Source organism: Colobus angolensis, unplaced genomic scaffold, assembly GCF_000951035.1.
Source record: "Colobus angolensis palliatus isolate OR3802 unplaced genomic scaffold, Cang.pa_1.0 Scaffold245, whole genome shotgun sequence".
NCBI lineage: Eukaryota > Metazoa > Chordata > Mammalia > Primates > Cercopithecidae > Colobus > Colobus angolensis.
The window spans coordinates 2,037,707-2,048,606 of NW_012115655.1; the positions used below are offsets into that span (position 1 = coordinate 2,037,707).

The window sequence follows — 10,900 nt, forward strand, 5'->3', positions numbered from 1 at the left end:
ATCTCTCTGTAACTAATCAAATCTGCAAAGCCACTATTTCAAGTAAAGTAACATTCTGTGGTTCTAGGTGGACACAAATTTTGGGGAAGCACACTATTCAACTTACTACAACTGGGAAATTCTACCAAATATAAAGGAGAATTAACACCAATCCTTCTCTAACTCTTTCAAAAAACAGAATAGGAAGGAACATTTTCCAACTCATTCTATGTAGCCAGTATCACCTCCGTATCAAAACCAAAGACATCACAGAAAAACTATCAATATCCCTTTATGAAAACAGATGCAAAAATCCTCAAGAAAATTTTGGCAAACAAAATCCAGCCATATATAAAAAGGATTATAAATCATGACCAAGTGAAATTTGTCACAGGAATGCCAGTTGGGTTCAACATATGAAAAATCAATGTAGTATTTCACATTAACAAAGTTGGAAGACTCACAATGCATAGTTTCAGAATTTGAAACACAAACCTACAGGAATAAAGACAATGTAGTAATAGAATAAGGACAGATATATAAATCAATGGACAGAACTGAGAGTTCCAGAAATACACACCATACGATTATGGTCAACTGGTTTTTGACTAAGATTCCAAAAAAATTCAATGGGGGAAAGAATAGTCTCGTCAAAAAACGGTGCTCAGAAAAGTGGATATCCACAAGCAAAAGAATGAGTTTGGACCCCTACCTCAAACCAAATACAAACATTAACTCAGAATTAATCAAATGTCTAAATTGAAGAGCTAAAATTTTAAAGCTCTTAGAAGAAAACACAAGTACACATCTTTGTGACCTTGAATTAGGTCACAGTTTCCTTGACATGACACTTAAAAGTACAAGCAACAAAGGAAAAAATAGATAAAATGAACTTCAGCAAAATTAGAATGTTTATGCTTTGGAAAACACTATGAAGAAAGTGATAAGACAACTCACAGAATGGGAAAAATATTTGTGAATCGTTATCTCTTAATAAGGGTCTAGTCTCCAAAATACATAAATAACTTTTACAACTCAACAAAAAGACAAATAGCTATTTTTAAATGAGGAAAACATTTGGAGAAACAGGCATTTCTCCGAAGAAGACTAAATATACAATAAGACATGAAAAGATGTTCATTACTCATTAAGGAAAGGCAAATCAAAACCACACTGATATCCCTTTATACTCACCAGGATGGATATAATAAAGGCAACAAAATGGGAGAAAATGTGCAAATCATATCTGATAAGGGATTAATATCCAGAACATATAAAAAGCTCAACAGCCCAATGTAAAAATGGGCAAAGGAAGTAAATAGAAAGTTCTCCAGAGAAGATATACAAATACCCAATAAACACATGAAAAGATGCTCATCATTACTAATCACTAGCAAAATCTGTGGGGAAAAGAAAGAGAGATCAGCCTGTTACTGTGTCTATATAGAAGGAAGCAGACATAAGAGACTCCATTTTGTTCTGTATTTGAGATGCTGTTAATCTGTGACCCTACCCCCAACCTTGTCCTTGCAAGAGACCTGTGCTGTGGTGACTTAAGGTTTAATGGATTTTGGGCTGTGTAGGATGTGCTTTGTTAAACAAGTGCCTGAAGGCACCTTGCTGGTTAAAAAGTCATCACCATTCTCTCTTTTTTTTTTTTTTTTGAGACGGAGTCTCACTCTGTCGCCCAGGCTGGAGTGCAGTGGCGCGATCTGGGCTCACTACAAGCTCCGCCTCCCGGGTTCACGCCATTCTCCTGCCTCAGCCTCCCGAGTAGCTGGGACTACAGGCGCCCGCCATCTCGCCCGGCTAGTTTTTTGTATTTTTAGTAGAGACGGGGTTTCACCGTGTAGACCAGGATGGTCTCGATCTCCTGACCTCGTGATCCACCCGTCTCGGCCTCCCAAAGTGCTGGGATTACAGGCTTGAGCCACCGCGCCCGGCCGTCATCACCATTCTCTTAATCTCAAGTACCCAGGAACACAAAGGTCACAGGGACCTCTGCCTAGGAAAGCTAGGTATTGTCCAAGGTTTCTCCCCATGTGATAGTCTGAAATATGGCCTCCTGGGAAGAGAAAGACCTGATCGTCCCCCAGTCTGACACCCATGAAGGGTCTGCGCTGAGGAGGACTAGTGTAAGAGGAAAGAAGCCTCTTGGCAGCTGAGATAGAGAAAAGCATCTGTCTCCTGCCCGTCCCTGGGCAATGGAACATCTCGGTGTAAAACCTGATAGTATGTTCTGTTCACTGAGAAAGGAGAAAACCGCCTTAGGGCGAAAGGTGGGACTTGCTAGCGCAATGCTGCTCTTTATGCACTAAAGAAGTTTACGAAGATGTTTGCATATGCATATCAAGGCACAGCACTTTTCCTTAAACTTATTCATGTCACAGAGCTCTTTATTCATGTCTTACTGCTGACCTTCTCCCTACAATGATCCTATTATCCTGTCACTTCCCTTTTTCTAAGATGGTAAAGATAATTATCAATAAATACTAAGGGAACTCAGAGACCGGTGCCTGCGTGGGTCCTCTGTAAGCTGAGCGCCGGTCCCCTGGGCCCACTTTTTCTTTCTCTATACTTTGTCTCTGTGTCTCATTTCTTTTCTCAAGTCTCTCATTCCACCTAACGAGAAATGCCCACAGGTGTGGAGAGGCAGGCCACCCCTTCAAACATGGAAATTAAAACTATACCCATTAGGACGGCTATCATCAAATTTCAAAAAAAGGAAAACAGGCCAGGCACGGTGGGCCAGGCACGGTGGCTCACACCTGTAATCCCAGCACTTTGGGAGGCTGAGGCAGGTGGATCACCTCAAGGCCAGGAGTTCGAGACCAGCCTGACCAATATGGTGAAACCTTGTCCCTACTAAAAATAATAATAAAAAAAATAAAAAAATTAGCCAGGTGTGGTGGCGTGAGCCTGTAGTCCCAGTGACTTGGTAGGCTGAGACAGGAGAATTGCCTGAACCTGGGAGGTGGAGCTTGCAGTGAGCTGAGATCATGCCACTGCACTCCAGCCTGTGCAACAGAGAAAGATTCCATGTCAAAAAAAAAAAAAGAATTGAATGCATGGTCCGTCTCAAAGAGATATTTGCACACCCATTTTCATAGCAGCATTATTCATAATAACAAGAGGTAGAAATAACTCAAATATCCATTAATAGGTGAATGGATAAACAAAATGTGATATACACACAAAACAAAGTATTATTCAGCCTTAAAAAAGGAAGTAAATACTGTCACGTGCTCCAACATGGATAAACCTTGTGGACATTATGCTAAGTGAAATAAGGCAGTCCAAAAAACCAAGTATTTTATGATTTTACTTGCATGAAGTATCTAAAGTAGTCAAATGCATACAAAAAGGAAGAAGGATGGTGGTTATCAAGGGCTGAAGGGAGGAGAAAAAGGGGACATACTGTTTAATGAGTAGAGAGTTTCAGATATGCAAAATGAAGAAGTTCTAGAGATTGGTTTTACAAATATGTGAATATACTGAACTCGATTGAACTATATGCTTAAAAATGATTAAGATGGTATATTTCATGTTATTTATTTTTTTACAATTAAGAAAAAAAGAGTTACCACATGACCCAGCAATTCCATTCCTGGCTATATACCAAGAAATGAAAACGTGTCCACACAAAAATGTGCACATGAAAGTTCATAGCAGTATTATTAATAGCTGAAGAACAGAAACAACTCAAATGCCCATCAACTGATGCAGGAATAAACAAATGTAATATATCCATATACTGGAATATTATTTGGCCATAAAAAGAAACCGAAGTACTGATGATACCTACTGCAACATGAGTGAGCCTTAAAAACATGCTACGTGAAAGAAACAGACACCAAAGACTACACATTATGTGACCTGATGTATATGAAATCCCCAGAACAGGAAGGTCCCTCAAGAAAGCAGCTTCATGGCTGCCTAAGGCTGAAGGGAAGGAAGGAATGGAGGAGTGACTGCTAACGGGAATGGGGTTTCTTTTTGGGATAATGAAAGGGCCCTGGGATTAGATAATGATGATAGTTGCACAGCCTTTTAAATATAATAAACACCACTGAATTTACTTTGGCTTTCTATTTTTATTTGTTATTATTTTTAGAGAGGTGTGGGGGGTCTCACTATGTTGCCCAGGCTGGTCTAGACTCAAACAATGCTCTGACCTCAGCCCCCTAAGTGGTAGAATTCCAAGTGTGAGCCACCACACTCAGCCAATTGTATACTTTAAATCAGTGGTCCCCAACCTTTTTGGCACCAAGGACCAGTTTTGTGTTAAGACAATTTTTCCATAGACCAGGAGTGGGGGGATGGTTTTGGGATGATTCAGGTGCATTACATTTATTCTGCACTTTATTTCTATTCTATCATAATATATAATGAAGTAATTACACAACTTATCATAATGTAGAATCAGTGGGAGCCTTGAGCTTGTTTTCCTGCAACCAGATGGTCCCGTCTGGGTGTGATGGGAGACAGGGACAGATCATCAGGCATCAGATTCTCATAAGGAGTACATAACCTAGATCCCAGCCTGGTCAACATGGTAAAACTCTGTCTCTACTAAAAATACAAAAGTTAGCCAGGTGTGGTGGCAGGTGCCTGTAATCCCAGCTACTTGGGAGGCTAAGGCAGGAGAATCACTTGAATCTGGGAGGCAGAGATCGCAGTGAGCCAAGATCGCACCACTATACTCTAGCCTGGGCAACAGAGCAAGACTCTGTCTCAAAAAAATAAACAACAAAAAAAGGAAACAAAACATAAATGAAGTTTCACTCATTCCCCTGCCACTCATCTCCTGCTGTGCCGCCCGGTTCCGATACCAGTCCTTGGCCCAGGGTTGGGAACCCCTGCTTTAAATGGTGAATTTTATATGTGAACTGTATCTTAATTTTTAAAAAGGCAGATGCACTGATTTGGAAAGCATTACTTGGTTCAATGACCTCAGGTTATTTTCCTCCTCAGCCCAAGAAAGGTAGTATAACCCCTTTCTTCTTATTTTCCTATAAAGGACTTACCATACCACTTGGGGTCTAATAGCTACTCACAGATCCCCTCTGTTTCTGGGTGGACCAAGTCACGCCTCCACAGCTCCTTTATCTGAAGGGGCTACTATACCGACCCAGACCCGGCCAGTCCAGACACTGACAAGCATGTACATCCACGGCAGCCAAAGAACTGGGCTCAAGCCATCCTTACCTCAGGTTCTCTGGGAACCAGGCAGGTGTAAAGATCAATCTGTTGGCCTCACACAGTGGCTATCATTTCTTTTCCTAGGTAGCATCCACCAAACTAATTAAGGACTGAGTCCACAGCTACCTGGAATCAAGAAGAAACCCAGAGAGACTGTCCATCTTCCATCCTCTATCCCACTGGGATAGAGACAGAAAGTTTGAAACTAATACGGGTAAACAGAAAGGGCAAATTCACAATGAGGGAGACAAAGGCCCTTATAATTGCTAACCACAAAAAAGGGTTGTTATTTCTCTGTACTCTCCCTGCAGATGAGAATTATCTAACCTCCCCAGTGGGCAACTTTTAGAAATCAATCTGACGTATTTATACTCTGTACATTGTTGGAGGACATTTAAAATGGTACACAACTTCTTTTAAGACAACTTTGCAATACACAAAATTTTAAATGTACATATTCTTTGACCCAGCAATTCTATTTCCAGTAACTTATCCTAAAAATATGCTTGTACAAGGTACAGAGATCTGTATGTAAGGCAATTCACTGCAGTAATATTTATAGAAGCAGAAGACTAAAAACCACATAAATATCTATTAATAAAAGATTTGTTAAATAATATTCAGTTACATGGAATACTATAATGTCATTAAAAAGAATATGCTGGCCAGGCACAGTGGTTCATGACTGTAATCCCAGCAATCCGGAAGGCCAACGCAGGAGGACCACTTGAGCCCAGGAGTTCAAGACCAGCCTTGGGAGGCTGAGGCTGCAGTGAGCCGTGATCATGTCACTGCACTCCAGCCTTAGTGACAAGTGAGATGCTGTCTCAAAACAAACCAAAACAAACAAAAAAGCCTGGTGTGCTGGTAATTTCCATTTATCAATCCAGGTGCTGGTTACATGGATGTGCTCAGCTTGTGAAAATTAATTAGTTGAGTTGTATATTTGACATATTCACATTCTTCTATGTATATTATACCTCAATAAAATATTAAAAAGAATGTAACAGACCTACTTGTACTGATATAGAATGTTCTTTAAAATATTAAGTGAAAAAAAATCATGGTGCAGAAGAGTATGTATTGCATGTTACTATTTTTGTGTTAAACCACAGATAGATATAAATGCCTATACATAAATAAATGCCTTGGAAGAACACACAAGTAACTAAACATGCAATGGTTATTATGGGAAAGGGAAAGTACAGAACTGGAAGTTGAGAGTGAGAGAAAGACTTATTTTTCACTTTATGTATCCTTTATTCCAATTTTCATCTGTTACCATGCATATTTATTCCTTTTACAATGACAAAATCTAGTCTAGGCAGTCAAAAAGGGCTCCCTTTCCTCCCTGGGTACCAGGCTGCTACTCTGGAACAATTTGCTGCAATTTGTGCTGTGAATCAGCACCCAGATACTTGACAGGGGGAGGCAGTGTGGTTTATCAGAAAGGTTTGCTATTCTAGAAAGTGAAAGGACATAATAAGCCTATTCTTTGAAATATGAAGTGGATTTGATTCCCGAATCCACCCAGTTCTAGCTGTGTGATCTCAGTTATTTGACCACTCCTTGCCCCATCTGAGAAATGAGGATACCACTAACAGGGTTCTTATGATGATTAATAATAATATACATGCATGTAAAGCACGTAGCATGATACTTGAAGTGCGGTTGGCACTGAAGGATTAATTTTGCTACTCTTCTCCAAAAATAACTTGTTTGCAGACTGGGAAGTCAGGAGTTAGGAGTTACAGAAAAACAGTGACTGATTAAAAGGTAAAGATGGGTTATAAGACCAAGGAAAACGTTACCTTACCAGCAACATCAGAATAGATAAGGAGGCCTTAGTCTGGGAAGACAGCTCAAAACCTTGAAAAGGTACAAGGACAGAGAGAACCGAAATGAAAAAGAATAAGCCTGGTAGAAACAGAACAGCAAAGAAAAAACAATAGACTTTAGAAGTTGGGGCAAGGGGTCAAAGACTAGAGAGTAGTAGTGACTAAACTTTGATGCTGACAAAAAATACACTAGTAGAGGAACTAGGGCATAGTTTTCTTGAGATCTCTCTCCCTATCCTTTTCCGTTCTCGCTCCTTCTTGATCAAAAATAATAATTTAGCTGATTCTTTCCTGTGGCTTTACCTGAATCTCAATACAGTCAAGTCAGCATTCTCTTGAACTAACAGGAAAATCTGGCAAGTGCCTCAAAGACAACCCTGAAAGCTAGAAAGGTAGGAAAAAATATTCTCTCTGGGGCTTGCCCGGGGACCTCCAGGACAGGCTTAAAAGGCTGACAGATCAGGGCAATAGAACAGAAAATTAGCTGAAATATAAAAGCACCAGGGATGACAAATCTAGCTTTGAAGAATGCCACCTTATATTCCCCATTTGCTCCACAAATACCCAGTGGGCTTATAAACACTTTTTCAGAGCAATATGGAGCCTGAGGAGATTGTTTCTGTGTAATAAAAATTAAGACCAAAAAAAATCCCCAAACAAACCAAAAAGAAAAAAGGATTAAAACAAGTTTCCTAGCATAGCTTTAAAAAGGGATTTGCACAGACAGATTGAGACAGAACAGTCAAAAACTACAGATTCCAAACCTGGCATCAGCTGTAAGAAAGGGAGGTTTTTGTTGTTGTTGTTGTTTTCAGATGGAGTCTCACTCTATTGCCCAGGCTGGAGTGCAATGGCATGATCTCGGCTCTGCCTCCCAAGTTCAAACGATTCTCCTGCCTCAGCCTCCCTAGTAGCTGGGATTACAGGCATGTGCCACCACATCCAGCTAATTTCGTATTTTTAGTAGAGATGGGGTTTCACCATGTTAGCCAGGCTGGTCTCCAACTCCTGACCTCAGGTGATCCACCCACCTTGGCCTCCCAAAGTGCTGGGATTACAGGCATGAGCCACTGCACCCAGCTAGAAAGGGAGGTATTTTACCTCACCACCAGATGCCTCCTTAACAATAAAATAAATTACAGGTATGCCTTACAATCTGACTGTTCTTATCTATACCTAGGAACCAAAGAGACATGGATCAATTTGAGATACCCCTCATTATCTGAAACTCAGAAACTATGTATATTTGGATTAACACTTTACTGTCTGAACTTACTATATCCAAAATCTTTCCATCCAAATTCAAGAGCTCAACAGATTCAATAGCAAGGAATACTTACATGAAGTGTTTGGTGTAGTAGTGAGAAATCTTTAACCAACTAGAGCTTTCATGCTGCCGTTGTCTACGTATGAAAACTACAAAACAGAGAGGCACTCTGGTCTCACAAAGCTTTAAAAACTCTCTAGGTCAAACTTGTCAAGTTCTTTCAAAATATAAAATGAAACAACAACAACAACAACAAAAAACCCACATTCAGAAAACATCTCCAATCCAAAGAAAGAAAGTGGGACGGAGTAGACCTGTCACTCCATAAATCTATCATTGATTAAAACCAGGAGCTGAGCCAACTTCACTTTGCAGTCTACAAGAAGCAATCAGGAGTGCTCAGCAAGGAAAGCTGGACTAATTAGCATCCCAGGAAGGAGACAAGACATACTAAATAAACAGTTTATTCTTGAGAATCTCATATGTAGGTAATTGATTAAGCACCATTTACAGACATTGTAAAACTAGAATCACTATTACTAGAATAGTTATTTCCTACAAGGAAAGTCTGAGGTGACACAAAACAGTTCAAAGGGCATTTCCTGAGGTTAAAGTCACTTGGACAATCTAACAATAAAGATTTAAGACCTGAAGCATGACCATTCACATTTATGTTGTTCAAAGCAGCTTACATTCAAGTTGCAAGACAGATCACAAGCATCTCTCTCTACTGCTATGCTCTTCATGCCAAATGGCTGATTTGATTTCAAAAAAGAAAAAGACTGGGGGGAAAGAATTCTGATTTTTAATTACCTCCAGCTTCTTTGAAGAAAGTATTCACCAGCATGAGAAAAGGTTTTAAACTCTGATGCTAGGCTTCTTCACATGTTAAATGGCATAAAATCACAACCACCTTCAAAGAATGTGAGGTATCAACCAATAGCGAAATGCTTCGAAACTAGTGAAGGCAAAACCTTGCCACCCTAAAGAAATCTTAATTTCGTTCCTTTTTTTTTTTTGAGACAGAGTCTTGCTCTGTCATTCAGGCTGGAGTGCAGTGGTGCAATCTCAGCTCACTGCAACCTCTGCCTTCTGGGTTCAAGCGATTCTCCTGCCTCAGCCTCCCTAGCAGCTGGGAATAACAGGCGTGTACCACTACGCCCAGTAATTTTTTGTATTTTTAGTAGAGATGGGGTTTCACCATATTGGCTAGGCTGACCTAACCTCAGGTGATCTGCCCACCTTGGCCTCCCCAAGTGCTAGGATTACAGGCATAAGCCACTGCACCCAGTTTCCTTACTTTCATAAAAGAAGCAAGCAAACAAAGTACATTAATCTAGTGGAAACAGATGTGCTCCTAAAGAGCTATCTTTCAAGTAATCAATTTAAGATGTCGTTGACCTATCAATTCTACGGTCTTAGTTACGGCAACACTGAAAAATCTCAATCCCTTGGTTAAGATTCCATTCAACATTCATTCACTCAACAGATTTTAACTGAGTGCCCTTACTGTGTACATGATATATGCTAGGTGCTGTCACAAAATTAAAGATGTCATTGTTGTCCTCCAGATGCTTACATTGCTCTCAAGGATGTTACACATACAATTATATAAGGCACACTGTATTATCAAAGATAAAAACTGCAATGAGTTCATGAAAAAAAGAAAGCACTTCCTAAAGGAAGCAATGTCTGAACCATAAGCCTGAAAGCTGGATCGGGTTCCAATAAAGTCAGAAAAATTAAGACCTCCAGAGAGAATAAACAGTTTGAAGAAAGATAAACATCCTTTCTCCACTTATGTTAAGTACAGAAAATTAAGAGTACCAAATAAGTTTAATCAAATTTGAGCAAAAGCAATATTTTTCAATTCTCTAGAAATAATTGTTTCTTATCTACACAATCATTAAAAAATTTAAAAAAAAATTTTTTTTGAGTCTCCTCTGTCACCCAGGTTGGAGTGTAACAGTGCGACCACAGCTCACTGCAACCTCTGCCTCCCAGGTTCAAGCAATTCTCCTGCTTCAGCCTCCCAAGTAGCTGGGACCATAGGCACGCACCACCAAACCCAGCTAATTTTTTGTATTTTTGGTAGAGATGGGGTTTCGTCATGTTGCCCAAGCTGGCCTTGAACTCCTGAGCTCAAGGGATCCACCCACCTTGGCCTCCCAAAGTTCTGGGATTACAAGCATGAGCCACTGTTCCTGGCAAAAATCTATTTTCAAGTTTCTCAAATAACTAAGTCCATAAAATATTGCAGAGGTGTTAACTTGAAAAGCCAGATCTGTCTTTCCAGAACAATTTACAAAGAAAAAAGTTATCATGGTGACATGCATGTCATGCTTACATTTAAACAGGGTTTTACAAATAGCATGGGGGAGAAGAGCAAAAACTGGTTTTAGAATGAGACAGACTTGGGTTTTGAAACTCAGCTCTACTGCTTACTAGCAGTTTGACTTTCAAAAGTTCCTTCTCTGAAAGCTGGTTTCCTTATCTGTAAAAAGGGAGACAACTACTCTGTAAGCAACTCCGCGTAGGGACAGAATATGTATTACAGCATTCTTAACATAGAAGGTACTGGCCGGGCGCGGTGGCTCAAGCCTGTAATCCCAGC

At 40.1% G+C, this 10,900-nt stretch overlaps 1 protein-coding gene across 2 annotated transcripts in view; it reads right to left on the minus strand.

Annotated features, from left to right (window-relative positions):
• The window catches only part of PARL (presenilin associated, rhomboid-like), a 54,271-nt gene that overhangs the window by 21,495 nt on the left and 21,876 nt on the right, over nt 1-10,900 (minus strand). The window lies entirely within an intron of this gene.